Below are 18,112 nucleotides of genomic sequence, written 5' to 3'. Positions count from 1 at the left end.
CCAATGGCACACGTGCTGAATGTGGCACGCGTAATTATTTTGTTGTCATGTATGCAGTTATTGGTCGCCTAAAAAGAGGGTTTTGAGGAATGAATGCCACTTTCCAGCATTTTTTCTCAATTGGCACTTTTAGAGGACTTTTTAGAAAATTATCCCCAGTTGAATCACACCTTCTCAGAAAGTTCCCCCTGGTATAAAATTAGTTTTTCAATTATATTTCGACGTTTCGACAGTAACGTCTTCGTTAATTTCAACGTACCGTCAATAACGTGGCGTCTTGATGAACACACACCTGGCATAGAGAACACATGTATACCTGTATAACAAGCAAGAACATACATATATAACCCCGGGTTCACCTTGTACGTGTATACACACACACCCTTTCCCCACAGGAACAATGACACATATATACATACATACTGCACCTCCCAATACATAATACAATATACAATCTATCATACAACCACTACCACAATTTAAAGTATTCGACGCCCATCAGATACCTCCCAATACATAATACAATCTATCATACAACCACTACCACAATTTAAAGTATTCGACGCTCATCAGATACCTCCCAATACATAATACAATCTATCATACAACCACTACCACAATTTAAAGTATTCGACGCCCATCAGATACCTTCTAAGATAAAAAAAAAACACCCTCCATCCCGCCCTAAAAAAACCGTTTCCCATATGACACGAGAGATTGGATCCCGTTACCAGGGACTTGATCACTTTAAGGTGTGTGATCTCCCTCAACAGGTGGATCAAATCCGCCCCTTTGTGCTGCTCACGCTCACCGCCTCTTTGATCGCGCTGATACATGTGGGAAATCGTTACCGGCCGAGTATCATGGCTATATCGGGTCTCAGGGCCACTGCTGGTGCCTGGGGTAAGTTGAAGGGGTTCGATCCCCCACTGTATCCGGTGGGGTAGTGGGGTAGTGAGGGGTTCAGGATGAGGGGTTGGGGTTGGGAGGGGGGATATAGTGTGAGTCTGGGCAAGGGGGGGGGGTTATTGGTAGATATGATTATATATGTTTGATATAAGCCTTATCCTCCTCTGATTCATCCTTATTCACCCTCTAACTCATCCCCTTCTTCTCTAACTCATCCACTTCTTCTCTAACTCATCCACTTCTCCTCTAACTCATCTCGTTCGTTGACAACCCTCAGGCTAATATTGCTCGTGTCCCTGTAACACATCTAAGCGTCTAATGTCATGCGCGTCGTCTCGTTCACTTTCTGTCAATAATTCTGGAGTACTTTGTATGTTGCGATCAAGTCTCCTCTATTTTTTCCCCAAAGATACAAATATCGCATATTATGAATGAGTCCTTAGTCAGATTCCTGAAGGCTGTTATCATGTTATCACGTTTAAAATGCTCTTAAGACGATAGGTAAACTGGGATATCCTTTTTCAATTTCCATTCCAAAATGGATCAAACTAATTGGCTAATTGATCAAACAATTAGCCAAAGTCGGTCATGATTACTAACCTCTTTCTTCAGTGGCCCTTGACCCCTACTTCCTGTGGATGGTTCAGTAATTAGAGCCAATCCAATACCCATAACGCCTGGAAGGGAGGATTGTTTAGACCTACCTCCTTCTCCTTCCCTTGTCTGAGGGTAATTGAAATGAGTCAGCCTGGAGGCACAGGCTTGTCCAATCAGCGGTTAACTGTGTCATTTATGGAGGTTGAGGAGAGCTGTTGGATGGGTTATGTACAGCCTGCGATGGTGGAGTCCCTTGAGGCTGTTAAGACCTATAATTGACGCTGTTAGTGTTGTTCCTCCTTTCTTGGTCTTTTCTTTCTCCTAATTCCTCACTTTATCATCCCATTGCTGCTCCTCCTCCTCGTTATCTTGAGGTTATCTTGAGGTTATCTTGAGATGATTTCGGGGATTTAGTGTCCCCGCGGCCCGGTCCTCGACCAGGCCTCCACCCCCAGGAAGCAGCCCGTGACAGCTGACTAACTCCCAGGTACCTATTTACTGCTAGGTAACAGGGGCATTCAGGGTGAAAGAAACTTTGCCCATTTGTTTCTGCCTCGTGCGGGAATCGAACCCGCGCTACAGAATTACGAGTCCTGCGCGCTATCCACCAGGCTACGAGGCCCCGAGTTCTTCATTTATATCCACAAACAATATTATTCAAAGATTGGACAGGAAACTTCCAAAATGGCATTTCATAAAATTAATCAAATAAAATAATGATAGAGGTGGTAATATATGGTGAGGAGGGTGTGAGGGACCACGATCTCTCTCTCTCTCCCCTTCCTTCCACAGGGGCTGGTAATCCCCCTCCAAACCAGTTTTAGGGGAACGCAAAATGAATGGAGTAGAGATATACCTTAAACTGAGCCATTATATGCCCCGTGGTGCATGTAGGTCGTCTGCTCTCACACCTGGAGCTGCACTGGTAGTGGTGACGACCAGGACTGGTAGTGGTGACGACCAGGAGTGGTGACCAGAACACGCCACCACGACTGAGCCCAAACAAGACAGGATAACCCCTTGTGGTAATCCTTACGGCCGGTAATTGGCTCGTTTCATTGAGATCCTTCACGCGGCAGATGGTGAGGGGGGAGGGGAGGGGAGGAGGCTGGGGGGGGGGAGGCCAGGATGATACACACACACCACTCAGGACACTGAAGGATGCCACGCCAGGTGTGTAGGTATGATACTGTATCCAGTGTGTAAGTATGATACTGTTCCTAGTGTGCAGGTATGATACTGTGTCTATTGTGTAGATATCATACTGTATCCAAGTGTGTTGGTATCATACTGTGTTCAGAGTGTGTAGGTATGATACTGTGTCTAGTGTATAGGTATGATACTGTTCCTAGTGTGCAGGTATGATACTGTGTCCAGTGTGTAGGTATGATACTGTGTCCAGTGTGTAGGTATGATACTGTGTCCAGTGTGTAGGTATGATACTATGTCTAGTGTATAGGTATGATACTGTTCCTAGTGTGCAGGTATCATACTGTGTGTGTGTAGTAAGCATGATAACTCTAGTATGCCGTCAGCACTTACTCAAACCCACTTCTCAAATATATAATTTTGTTCTGTGAGATGTCAGTTATATAAATAACATTTACACATTTATTTGTATCTACATTATAGAAGGTCTGCTAGTCCGTCAAAGGGTTGGAGGCCAGATACGCGGGGCTGGCCTCAATAAACCTTGCAGGGTGACTGGTGGGTGGTATGGGAGTGTCATAAGGTGAGTGGGAGTCACCCACAAGTACTCCCTATGCAGTTGGTGGAGATGAAACAGCGGCTGCAGAGTTTCAGTACCTCATCCTAATATTTACAACTCAAGATACCGAGATGGAGAATGCATTTTGGGGGCTGCCAACGCCGTGTTCCCTCAAATCTATCATTAGAGGTGCTTTAATTCGTACTAATACGTCGCATTTCTAACGGATTGGTCCATTACGTATAAAAAATCGTGTTAAAAACGGAGAAATCTCTGGATGGAGGATTTAAAATGGAGATTCACACATAAGAGTCTCATCTCCTTATTACTTAGTTTCCTTCTGTCAGGCAAAATAATGAGTATTCTTCTCTTATGAGGCAGCGCCGTCACTCCCTCACTCACCTGGACCCTCATGAGTAACTGCCCCCCCCCCAGCCTCAGGAGAGGGGGAGTTACCTGCTGTAATTTGTTTCAAACTTGGTAAAGTATCCTTGAAGGATTATCGATCGTAGTATTATGGGGTGAGGTTGGCATATTAGCCCATCATAGCGTGGGACAGGCAGCCCTCGGCACTCACGCACCACACACCTGACTGTCTAGTTGGCCTCCTCGGTCTCCCCCACACCTGACTGGCTCCCAGCGTCACGCCACACACCTGACTGGCTCCCTGCATCACCCCACACACCTGACTGTCTCAATGCGTCACCCCCACACACCTGACTGGCTCCCAACATCCCCCCCCCACACCTGACTGTCTCCCTGCATCACCCCACACACCTGACTGGCTCCCTGCATCACCCCACACACCTGACTGGCTCCCTGCGTCCCTCCCCCTACACCTGACTGTCGAGCCTCACACAGTCAGGGGTGTCTGACAGCGCTCAGCTGACGGAGGTGATAGTTACCATTTCATTAACACGGTCGTAACGAGCACGTTTAAGACGCTGGTAGCACGATATCCTGACAAGCCATTCGCCACGGTCGTGGACTCTGCTCTGATTGGCTGATCGCCGCAGGGGAAACGAGCTAAACTACCCAATTCAAGCAACTTCAGTCACACACAATCAATTAATATCCTTGCTACAATTTCAGCCAAATAAATTACCCCACGTAAATAGGTAAATTATATATATATATATATATATATATATATATATATATATATATATATATATATATATATATATATAATACATATATATATATATATATATATATATATATATATATATATATATATATATATATATTGAAGGAACTGGGTTCTAGGCTCATTGAAACAACAAGGGACCCAAGAGCTGCAATCTTTCTTTTCCAGCGCCTCAGTGTGGCGATACAGAGGGGAAATGCGCACTGCATCCAGGGTTCCTGCCCGCCATCTGAGGAGCTGGAGGAACTCGACAACCTATGATAACCATCTTTGTAACCCATATGTAACTCCTTTTTTTGTAACAAAGTTCAAATAAAGTAAATATATATGTGTACATACAAAAGAATGGGGGTGGTAGGAGAAGATAATATTAGTGTTCAGTGAGAAACCACAAGGTCTCCTCTGAATACTTTTTATTTTCTTCTCCGAGGCTATGGGTCCCCACATTGGCACCAGAGGTGGTACCCTCACAAACTTTTATATATATATATATATATATATATATATATATATATATATATATATATATATATATATATATATATATATATATATATATTCTTCCCTCAGTGGTTGGGTAAAGAATTCGAACCTTGCGTCAAGAATATGAACCTTGCGTCAAGGATTCGAACCCTGCTGTTGTCACCAGCGACCAGTAACAAGAGCCCTAAACCCAGGTACAATGCTTCACAAAAATATATACCAGAGGAGCTCTTAAGAGCTATAATGATGGACTCTTAATGACCGCCTGACACATTCCCCCCCCTCTCTCTCTCTCTCTCCCTCCCACTCACAACCCCCCCCCATTCCTCTCCCATGCACCCCCTTCCCTCTCTCTCTCTCCCACTAACATCCCCCCATCCTACCTCTTCCCCCTTCCTCCCACTCATAATTACACGAGAGGTAAGGAGTATTCTAGCCACTGTGGGAGAGGTACGGCCTCCCTTCCATCTTTTCCTCTCCCAGGCTAATGGGTTTATTATCAGCATTATTTTAATTATTATAAACGTGTGCTACTAAGGGAGGCTAGTGAGCTTAATTAGGACATGATAACGCCAGGAAATATCTTAATTACCAGAGCTGTTAATCGATAATTCAAGTATAATTACAATTTTATTAATGTTTGTATATTTATAATAAATTAGTTTGCCTAAAATACATTATTTATCTGAGAAAATCCATATAACACCATTACTTGCAATCACCCTTAATTATATGTTGTGTAATCTAAATCTAATTTGTGTAATCTAAATCTAAGTCTAAATCTAATCTAGATTTAGACTTAGAGTTAGATTTTGAAGCTATATTTAGCATTACAGTTGTGGCTGGAGTGAAGAAGTAGTTTTGCTGAAAGCTGATCTAGAAAGTTTTGCTAGAACATAGATCCTGTGGTCCTGGGTTCGATCCCAGGCGCCGGCGAGAAACAATGGGCTGAGTTTCTTTCACCCAATGCCCCTGTTACCTAGCAGTAAAATAGGTACCTGGGAGTTAGTCAGCTGTCACGGGCTGCTTCCTGGGGGTGGAGGCCTGGTCGAGGACCGGGCCGCGGGGACACTAAAAGCCCCGAAATCATCTCAAGATAACCTCAAGATAACCTATCATATAAACTTACCTTAAGTTGAGGTCTGCAACACGGCAGGCCCTTACGTCGAGCCTGTAAATAAAATTATATAAATAAGTTTTTTCCCTCTAACTTGACCACAAAAAAATACTGCAACATATACTTAATTTTTGCCCTACGTGATCAATACTTTTTAATTATATGGTATTAGCTGTTTTAGAACTGAGCAAGCCTTAATTAAGCCTTAATTAAAGAACAAAGTCTTGGATCCACCTTCAAGGAATTCAGACTCATGTTAGGCTGGTTCGGGAACTACTGATGCTGATATCAAGAGTATTATTAATCGTACTACTTGTGATTCTTCTGTTCATTCTGTTCTTCAGTGTTCATTCCTGTCTCTATAACAGATGTCCCCCCCGACCCCCAGCCACCTGTCACATGGTACTGTCCAAGGTTGACCCCTTCATACATTATTGACCAGACCACACACTAGAAGGTCAAGGGACGACGATGATTTGATTGTTGCCGCCGAAGGCGGCTAGTTTATTGTGCACCCCATACTCATCCTGTGAGCGGTAGCGCAAAAGCATTACAGAGGGCACAAAAGGTCTTTATCAGACCTCATCTTAGATTATTACATAAACAATTTCTTCAATCCTTCACACCTTATAGATACAATGTCAGCTAGTTACAGAGAAAGTGCTATTACAAGAGCGTCGGGACGACGACGTTTCGGTCCGTCCTGGACCATTCTCAAGTCGATTGTGGCTTCATACATGGCTTCCGGCGGACCACACAAGAAGATGCCCCCACTTCCCCCCTTCCTCCTCCCTCATATCCCCCTCCCCACCTCACCCTTCCCCCCTTCATATCCCCCCCTCCCCCTTCAATCCAAACAATCCCACAGAAAACTCATTCGGACGCAGAGTAACATTTGTCACTGGCTTGAGGTTACGATTTAGCACCGTTCCGAGACTTGAATCTAAATACCCATACCAATTAAGCTCTGCTATTAGCTAGCAAATGATACCAAACTCGTAAGATGCCCCACTGTAAGACTGTCCATCTGTCTTGGCAGACGGAGCAAGTATGTGTTGTGACAGATCAAGCTATGGTAACCTCTTACAAATTGCGTAAGTAATAATATTTTATCCTCATGGATTATCGTAGATTCGAACTCAAGTGTTCATCCCTGGCCTGGTTGGTTAGACAACAGATTCACACATTTGAGACCCGATTCGAATCTCCGATGATTGGAATGAATGGAAGCCATCTTGTGATATATATAATACAGTAAGATAACCAATAACCAAACCCAACCTAATCAAACCTAAACCAACCTAATCTAATCTAACTTAACTCAACCTAACCTTGCCTTATCCAACCTAACCCCAACCCAACCTAATCCGTGACGAAGGAAGGGTAAGTAACCCTAATCAGTGAGCCCCCTCCTACCTACCATAACGCTCCGGTGATATCAGTTACATATCGTCCCTCCCTCTGTTATTGGACGATATCAATCACAAGATATCAGTAACCAGAGGGTGATATCCGTGGGCATGAACCCTTGTGAGACACACACCTTGAGAGGTGACCGTGAAGCCCTTGAGAAGGAAGAGGCGTTCCTTCACACTGTTCCCCATATGTCGCGGACGGTAGGAAAGGTGTCTCAGGTGATCGACTGAACGTGGGGTGATCGATTGAACGCGCTGAGATCGACTGAACGCAAGGTGATCGCTGGGTTAACGTGGGTTGTTGTTAAGAAACAGGTAACGTATGAAAAGATGGTTGCTTACTTCAACTGGTAATTAACTAAGCTAATCAACTGGGCTAAGCTAATCAATTAACTCACAAGCAACTACCCAAATCCAATCTAGACTGAATCCAATAAACGAATATATTAATCAGATAAATGAATTAATCTATGACTGCGATTAATCTATATCACCTTTGGACAAATAAATCTTAGACCCAATTAAATCTAACACAACCTAAGCTAATCTAACCTTTCAACAAGAGGATATATATATATATATATATATATATATATATATATATATATATATATATATATAATATATATATATATATATATATATATATATATAATGCTGGTGTTATAAGGGACAGGTTGACAGGTGTTCTACAGCTTCCCCTGCGCCTGGATACAGGTAATACCTTCATATCCTATTTCATGTATCACATCTTGGTGTGGTCGCTCGTTTGCCTGGTGTTGCTGTGTTCCCACACTCTCCTGCCTCATACCTTCCCTCACAGGGCTCATCTTACGCGGACACTACTCATGGGCAATGACGCAGCAGCCTTCGATGGGAGCAACACAATCTCAGGAAGTGTGTACACCTCATTGTATTCATCGCATTCAAGTCTATCTTTATATTATCTTAACAGCTGCTAAACTCATTGACTTCAATTTACGTTTCAATGTACTTAGGGGCCCTTGTTCAAGATACTAAAGTTAGATGGAATAGGTTAGGTTTTGGTTAAGTTACGTTGGGTTAAGTTAGGTTGGGTTAAGTTAGGTTGGGTTGATTTGATAGTTTAGATTAAAATTACATGAATAGTACCAAAACGAAGAGGTGAGTACTCAGTTCTCAAGAGGTGTTATTTTAACGTCCGGGTATAACAAAGTATAGAGTTATAACTTGAGAAAAGTTATAACAAAAGTTTACAGCCAGTTGGCCAAAAGACTAATAATGAACTCTTAATAAGCCTTGCTAATCACCCAGGTGGTGTAAACAGCGAGTCTCATTATAATCACTAGGCCCAGGTGATCAATGCACTTTAATCTTTAATGGGAGTAAAATGCACTAGGTGAACTTAGTACTTTAATGAGCTAATCTGCTCCTAGAAGGGGGCCACCAACCACTTGGACTGGACGGTAGAGCGACGGTCTCGCTTCATGCAGGTCGGCGTTCAATCCCCGACCGTCCACAAGTGGTTGGGCGCCATTCCTTCCCTCCGTCCCATCCCAAGTCCTTATCCTGACCCCTTTCCCAGTGCTATATAGTTGTAATGGCTTGGCGCTTGCTCCTGATACTTTCCTTCTCTTCCCAAAATGGGGTAGTGTTGAAATAAACACACACACACACACACACACACACACACACACACACACACACACACACAGGCACTGGCACAGGAACCTGTACACCTGTTGATTGACGGTTGAGAGGCGGGACCAAAGAGCCAAAGCTCAACCCCCGCAAGCACAACTAGGTGAGTACACACACACACTCCAGCCTATCCTCTAAAAATGATAGTTACAGGAAAAAATTATCGAACGTCCAACAAAAAGTATTTTTCCCCCAAAAGTTCACTTTTGTACTATTGGGGACACCCCAAATGGAGTCCTGAAACTGTAAACAGTGACTATACAATCTAAGCTATCCTAGGCCTAAACAGTCGTAGGCCTAATTTAGTATGCTATACTAGGGAAGGTCAGGTTAGGTCGTTGTCTTCTTTCTCGTGTTCACTACACAACATGAGCAATTTTTTTGGCGGAACCGTCCATTTCTGTACGTTGCTGTGGGTGCTGTTATTTGTGGGTGACAGTTAGCACGCCCACCACCCATCCTACAAGCCGCCCACCCCTATCCAACCCTCCCAACTATCCCTACACAGGCAAACTAGCCACCCACCCGTCCACTAAACACCCACCCAGCCAGCCACCCGTCCACCAGGGCAGAAGCATCAGTTACTAAACACACACACACCCACACCAACCCATTACAACACTATTGCTTGCCCACCATTAGGGGGGGGGGGCTGGGGTTTAAGGGGGGGGGGGGGTATCAGGTCCCCGCGGTCACCCATTTCGGAAACGACAAGACAAATGGATAATTCCTTAATTTAGCACTTTTTTCCCCTCTTCCATTTTACCGTCAGCTGGACACACAATTAACATGGGAGTGACAGGTGGTGGAGATCCCACTCTCACGCAGGTGAGGGAGTGAGGTGGAGGGAGAGGGTAGGGGATAGGGGAGGAGGAGAGGATGAAGGGTAGGGGATTGGGGAGGAGGAGAGGATGAAGGGTAGGGGATTGGGGAGGAGGAGAGGATGAAGGGTAGGGGATAGGGGAGGAGGAGAGGATGAAGGGTAGGGGATAGGGGAGGAGGAGAGGATGAAGGGTAGGGGATAGGGGAGGAGGCGAGGATGAAGGGTAGGGGATTGGGGAGGAGGAGAGGATGAAGGGTAGGGGATTGGGGAGGAGGAGAGGATGAAGGGTAGGGGATTGGGGAGGAGGAGAGAATGAAGGGTAGGGGATAGGGGAGGAGGAGAGGACGAAGGGTAGGGGATGAGGGAGGAGGAGAGGATGAAGGGTAGGGGATAGGGGAGGAGGAGAGGATGAAGGGTAGGGGATAGGGGAGGAAAAAGGGGGGAGAAGAGGGAGTTTTTTGGAGGAATAAAGAGGATGGAATCCCTGGAAACACAAACCGTAACTGTCTTTATTTTCCGCTTGTTACAACTTGTAATAAAGTTGTTACATCTTGGCTTAATGTGTTTATGACGTATTAGAACGTTGTTACAACTTGCTATATTGGTTGTTATAACTGGTTAGGTGTTAAAACTTGTTGAAACGTTGTACCAACGTCGTAGTTTCGGTGTGTGTGTTTGGTGGGTTTAAAGGCACAAGTGAAGGGAAAGTTTGGAAATGGGAAATGCAGTGAGAGGTATGAAAGCAGGCGGGCTGTCCGCCTTGCTGACACCATGTGTGGGTGTTGGCAGCTAAGCTAAGCTGGCTCCCTCTTGTCAGGGAGCTGTGAGTGTGTGAGAGGTTCTTCACATGTGTTTCACCATATATGGATGTCCATAGATAAATACTGTGTAGCATTCATATATACACACTCCAATGCTTCCACACATGTTGTTCTGTTTAAGGCTCTTTATTTCTTGTTTATTTGTTATATACATATACACACACATATGCATACATATACATATTTTTCCCCAACCCCAATGCAGAATACATCACATACGCTGACCATGTCACCCAAATAAAATACCAACCGGGACCACCAAAGCCGCTACTAGCCGACAAGACCAAGGCACCAATTGAACTCATAAACAAATTTGAAAAGCAATGGAAAAAAAGGTACAAATAAACAAAAATTCCAGATAATACATATTACAAAAAGAAACCAGAGACCCCGTTATCTTAGACAACGGCCCCAGCCAATATACGGAGGTAGGCAGAATACTGGGAGTCGATATTAGAAGAACGGGAATCAAAATTCGCGTAATGGACAGATTAAACACAACAAAATCTACACGGAGACACAACAGTCTCCGTGGTGTAGTGGTAAGACACTCGCCTGGCGTTCCGCGAGCGCTATGTCATGGGTTCGTATCCTGGCCGGGGAGGATTTACTGGGCGCAATTCCTTAACTGTAGCCTCTGTTTAACGCAACAGTAAAATGTGTACTTGGATGAAAAAACGATTCTTCGCGGGGGTCGTATTCCAGGGAACATAGGATTAAGGACTTGCCCGAAACGCTACGCATACTAGTGGCTGTACAAGAATGTAACAACTCTTGTATATATCTCAAAAAAAAAAAGGATATTCCTTAGCCTTACCAGGAACATACAGCTACACCTACACCTACAATATCCTTCACTACCACTATATATAAAGCAAACTAACATACACTAACTGCAAGCAGTGCAAAATAAGGCGCTAAGGAGAGCAGCAAAACACCGTCCACCTTAAGACTAGACAATCCAGGAGCTCCAGGAACTCCTGAACACACAGCCACTAAACATCAGACTTCAGCACCAAGCAATCTTAGATCTACTACGGGCTCACCATAGCCCGTGCTACTTGGAACTTTTTGTATCATGCTGCAAGACCTTGTTCCTTTGGACGAAAGACTTCGCTGTATCCTGCCTCGAAAGTATCTCTTTACATCTCATTCCTTCTATCATGCCTCTGGGTGGGTCTGATTCCTTATATCATGCCTCTGAATGCGTCTGATTCCTTATATCATGCCTCTGAGTGAGTCTGATTCCTTATATCATGCCTCTGAGTGAGTCTGATTCCTTATATCATGCCTCTGAGTGCGTCTGATTCCTTATATCATGCATCTAAGTGCGTCTGATTCCTTATATCATGCCTCTGGGTGCGTTTGATTCCTTATATCATGCCTCTGAGTGCGTTTGATTCCTTATATCATGCCTCTGAGTGAGTCTGATTCCTTATATCATGCCTCTGGATACGTCTGATTCCTTATATCATGCCTCTGGGTGCGTTTGATTCCTTATATCATGCCTCTGAAGTGCGTCTGATTCCTTATATCATGCCTCTGAGTGCGTCTGATTCCTTATATCATGCGTCTGATTCTTCTTGAACCTGAACGACTGCTGCCACGATTGCCTCGTCTGCTCGTTTGATTGGCTCGTTATTCTGATTATTTCCTGTCACTAACTGGCTACTAGGTAACCTATAGTTTCACACCATCAATGGTCGTCTCTACACTCCTGTCTGTCGCTCTGATTGGCTGCGCGTCCTCTTTCGCTTCACTTGTCATTAAGATGATGTCTCTTCATTACCATTAGTCACCTGATTGGCATTAGTCACCTGATTGTTGTCACCTGAATGTTATTTGTCACAAAGTGAAGGTTGCCCATCACTCTGATTACTTAGACAATTTACACTATTTTCCACTCTGTTTTCACCATCCTTTTGACACTGTCACATTGTCACTGTCCACCACTCACCTGCTCAACACGTCCTGATTGGCTACAGGAGAGGAGGAGCCCCAAGCAAGCCCAATCAGCTCTGCTGTATCGAATCATCTACATAATTACTCCTTCGTAATTAAATCCCCTCCTACACTAACCACCAATTACAATGAGCCTCATCTAATCAGCGTAATTGGAGAACAGGTGATTTGCTCATTAAGCACTTTGGTTTAACCGTAACTGCCAATTAGCTTTTTATATAAGGTATTATTCTTAAAGAGTGGATATTGTATTTTGTAAAATATGTGACGAATAATTTATTTATCATATATATATATATTATTAAATATGACCGAAAAAGTAAGATTAATAATTCTAACACGAATTTTCTCTATCTTTCTTACGTTTCTTTTCACTGTTGATGGTAATTCAAAGATCAATTCTCCAAAATTCATTTTTATTTCTAGTCTGACGCGACACTTGAGCGCGTTTCGTAAAACTTATTACATTTTCAAAGACTTTAGTTTACAAACACACAACTGAAACTGAATAGAGCTTACACATCTTCGAGTTTATATCTACATTTGGGTGAGGTGGATGAGGTGAAAACAAACTTTCAACAATGGGTATTGAATGGGTATTAAATTCAAACACAAGACAGAACACGAAACAATGGGTATTGAATGGAAGTAATTGTAGAAAGCCTATTGGTCCATATTTCTTGATGCTTCTATATTGGAGCGGAGTCTTGAAGTGGGTAGAATATAGTTGTGCATTAATTGGCTGTTGATTGCTGGTGTTGACTTCTTAATGTGTAGTGCCTCGCAGACAGCAATATCAACACTATTGCCAGCACAAAAATCACAACATTAACTACAGCGTCAATACACCTGTATTGACGCTGTATTACATTACAAAAATAAAAATATTGACAACCTTCATGACCCCAAAAAGCTCAGTACCATTTTCCTAAATAAAATACAAAACTCGCAAATAATAATTATAAAACTAAAACCCCCAAATACTAATAAAAATACAGTAAAAGCATAGATAATAAGAAGTAGGAAATAAAAACAAACTAATCGAATGAAATAAGGTCGAAGAAATACGTATGGGTTGAAAGTTGAACACCTTCCAGCGGCGTTCAATCAGCGGGCATGTTCAATAACCTCTATTGAGGAAGTGAACAACAAAACCTCCTTGAGGTCTTGTTCCAAGAAGCTGAGGGAGAGAGAGAGAGAGAGAGAGAGAGAGAGAGAGAGAGAGAGAGAGAGAGAGAGAGAGAGAGAGAGAGAGAGAGAGAGAGAGAGAGAGAGAGAGAGAGAGTGAGAGAGAGAGTGAGAGAGAGTGAGAGAGAGAGTGAGAGAGAGAGAGAGAGAGAGAGAGAGAGAGAGTGAGAGAGAGAGAGAGAGAGAGAGAGAGAGAGAGAGAGAGAGAGAGAGAGAGAGAGAGAGAGAGAGAGAGAGAGAGAGAGAGAGAGAGAGAGTGAGAGAGAGAGAGAGAGAGAGAGAGAGAGAGAGAGAGAGAGAGAGAGAGAGAGAGAGAGAGAGAGAGAGAGAGAGAGAGAGAATGAGAGAGAGAGAGAGAGAGAATGAGAGAGAGAGAGAGAGAGAGAGGTCTGATTATGAGACAAGGAGATGGGGGGGGGGAAGAACACATCTCAAGTCAGCAAATGAACAAAAGAACAAGTGGATGGAGAACACACACAAATCTTGGGTCACCAAATGAACAAAGAAAACCACAGTCGTGAAGACCCTGTAGCGATGGCTGACAGGTGAGGCTGGTGTCAGGAGGCGGCTGACAGGTGAGGTTGGTGTCAGGAGGCGGCTGACAGGTGAGGCTGGTGTCAGGAGGCGGCTGACAGGTGAGGCTAATGTCAGGAGGCGGCTGACAGGTGAGGCTGGTGTCAGGAGACGGCTGACAGGTGAGGCTAATGTCAGGAGGCGGCTGACAGGTGAGGCTGGTGTCAGGAGACGGCTGACAGGTGAGGCTGGTGTCAGGAGGCGGCTGACAGGTGAGGTTGGTGTCAGGAGACGGCTGACAGGTGAGGCTGGTGTCAGGAGGACGGCTGACAGGTGAGGCTAAGTGTCAGGAGGACGGCTGACAGGTGAGGCTGGTGTCAGGAGGACGGCTGACAGGTGAGGCTGGTGTCAGGAGGCGGCTGACAGGTGAGGCTGGAGATAGCAACCTCCACAACTAGCACTACCATCATTTCTGAAACATTTGCTCAAGCATTTCTTCCTCTTAAGACGTGGCTGCAAGATGCAACAGAGGTCAGATAGCAGCACCCAGGCCCTAGGACAAATAGCCTGGATGTGTCACAACGGAAAGGTTGATGATATTCTTGAGAGATATAAAAATTTTGCACCAAGGTTGTAATATTTTGTTGAAGTATCTGCAGGTGTCTTGCAAATTGTCTATACAGTATACCTAGGTCATAAAAGTATTTGTGTGTACGTCTGATACCATACTACTTGTGAAGGAGGAAATGTATATGTTTACCTCTCAGAATGTTTGGTAATATGTTTATTGTTTGTGATGTGTGTCTATGTATATATTAACACGTTGTACTGAATGGGGTGAGAATAGCTTGAGCTACCTCATCCCTTTGTGTGTATTTTACCTCAATAAACTTATTTCAATTTCAATTTCAATTTCAGGCCCTAGGAGCAGCACCCAGCCCTAGGAGCAGCACCCAGCCCTCCCTAGGAGCAGCACCCAGCCCTCCCTAGGAGCAGCACCCAGCATCCCTAGGGCCAGCCAACACCTGCCCCGGGTCGCTGGGGTCAAACCAAAATGATTGTGTGTAATAATTTGACAAGGTATTTTCAGAGTAAATAATTAAATGGCGAACCCTCCCACCAGCCAACTGTCGCTGGCGTCGACCCTGCGGGGGTCGAACAGGGCACCACAATAGGTTGGTCGAACATGACAACCCACACACCGCCCTGGAAGCTCGTTGTTGTTTACCTAATCATCGGCATTAGCTCGTTGTCAGCCCCGTTGATGGTGGGCTCCGAGCTACGGAGCATCAGTAGCTACAACAGGTGTTCCTGGTCCCAGATGTGTTCCACGCTTGGAGGTGATGCTGAGGTCTTGAGATGACGCAGTGTAAGAGGGAGAGTAATTGTCCTTCCGTGTCCTTCAGCTGGAGCTGTGGTGGTGGTTTGGTGGTTAGCTGTGGTGGTGGTGGAAGATGATTGGCTGGGATAGTTGTGGGTGGTAATGGTTGGTTTGTGGTACTAGTTGTGGTGTTTGCTTGCTAGTTGCGATAGTAGCGATGGTTGGTTAGTTATGGTGATTCAAACAAGCCTTGCGTCAGGGAATGAGCGCTTCAGTACCGTGGGGTTAATGTTGCAAATATAAAAACAATATAGATTAATGCAACACCACCAGCCTCAGTGGTGATGAATGCAACAGCAGCAATAACACACACACACACACACACACACACACACACACACACACACACACACACACACACACACCACACACACACACACACACACACCACACGCACATACACACACCCACACACAAACACCCCCCCACACACAAACACCCCCCCACACACACACACACCCACACCCACACACCCCTCCACACACACACACACACTCACCAGCACGATAAGTGGCAGGGACAGAAGGTTGAAGGAACAGGTGTGGAAGACCACTGGTGGTGATGCTGCGGTTAGCGGGGTGCTCCCTGGATGACCCCAGCGATGGTAGCCGCCAGTTGGCCCTTGGGGCACGGCCCTCCTGGCGACGTTCAGGGACTCCACCCACAGTGTGGTGCACCTCTTGACCCCTGCAGTAGCCGCAGTGAGGGCCCTGGGGCGTGGCCTTCCTGTCACACCCACGGGGCTCTCTCTAACAGTGAAGAGCAAGGGTGGGAGGCCACCGGATCTCATCACAGGGGATAATCATCACATGATGAGCCTGTGGCGCTCATCTTGGGGTGGCGGTATCAAGTCCTGGGAACATCTAAGTATATGCAGGCGAGGAGTCACAATAACGTGGCTGAAGTATGTTGAGCAGACCACACACTAGAAGGTGAAGGGACGACGACGTTTCGGTCCGTCCTGGACCATTCTCAAGTCGAAGAATGAACGTATCTCAAATATGTTGATTTTCTTCTATTCACGTCTCTCTTGCCTACTTATTGCCTTCGGCTCCTTCTCTTGTACACTTACGGGCTATTCATGCCCGTGCCACCTCTTGGGTGGCTTAATCTTTATCAATCTTCCGTCGTCCAGACGGGAGACATCTCTCGTCACGCAGGGTGCAGTCGCACCTCCACAGATCTCCAGTATCAGCTCTTGATACTGGTAATGGCTCAAAAGGGCCACCACTTACGGGCTATTCATGCCCGTGCCACCTTTTGGGTGGCTTAATCTTCATCATCTTCCCTCGTCCAGACACAGCACCGCTCCTGTGCCAGGTAAGTTACGGGCTCACCATAGCCCGTGCTACTTGCCCCGCTCCTGTGCCAGGTAAGTTACGGGCTCACCATAGCCCGTGCTACTTGCCCCGCTCCTGTGCCAGGTAAGTTACGGGCTCGCCATAGCCCGTGCTACTTGGAACTTGTTCCGAGTAGCTGACTCTATAACCACAACTTCCCTCGTTACAATAGACTTATGAATGGTCCACGACGGACCGAAGCGTCGTCGTCCCTTCACTTTCTAGTGTGTGGTCTGGTCAACATCTAACTATACGTAGTATTGATCTACAGGACTGAGCTCCAGACTAAATGGAGGACAGTTGTAGAGGCTGTATAATAAACAAGTATATATTGGGGCTTCAAATTCGAGAGACGAGAGAGAATTCAAATTATTCGCCACTTATCGTCCTGGTGTGTGTGTGTGTGTGTGTGTGTGTGTGTGTGTGTGTGTGTGTGTGTGTGTGTGTGTGTGTGTGTGTGTGTGTGTGTGTGTGTGTGTGTACTCACCTTAGGCTGTATTATATCTCTTGTGTACAGCAAGTTAATCACTGGCTAAATTAATCTTCCGTCTTACTCACATGTTACCTTTCTATTTAATTATCTGTAAGGCCACTTCTTTAATTTTAATTGATTTAATGTCAATAATAAGTGTGTGTGTGTGTGTGTGTGTGTGTGTGTGTGTGTGTGTGTGTGTGTGTGTGTGTGTGTGTGTGTGTGTGTGTGTGTGTGTGTGTGTGTACTCACCTAGTTGTTTTCACCTAGTTGTGTTTGCGGGGTTGAGCTCTGGCTCTTTGGTCCCGCCTCTCAACCATCAATCAACAGGTGTACAGGTTCCTGTACCGTGTGTGTGTGTGTGTGTGTGTGTGTGTATGTGTGTGTGTGTGTGTGTGTGTGTGTGTGTGTGTGTGTGTGTGTGTGTGTGTGTGTGTGTGTGTGTGGTGTTATTGCTGCTACGATTCACTGGCGAACATTTTTGTTATAGAGATCAGTCTTATATCTATGTGAGGAACAGAAGGGGGGGGGGTGTAAGTTAAGACGAACAACT

This window comes from Procambarus clarkii, chromosome 90 (assembly GCF_040958095.1).
Source record: "Procambarus clarkii isolate CNS0578487 chromosome 90, FALCON_Pclarkii_2.0, whole genome shotgun sequence".
Lineage (NCBI taxonomy): Eukaryota > Metazoa > Arthropoda > Malacostraca > Decapoda > Cambaridae > Procambarus > Procambarus clarkii.
Note: the sequence above shows the minus strand (reverse complement) of the source record.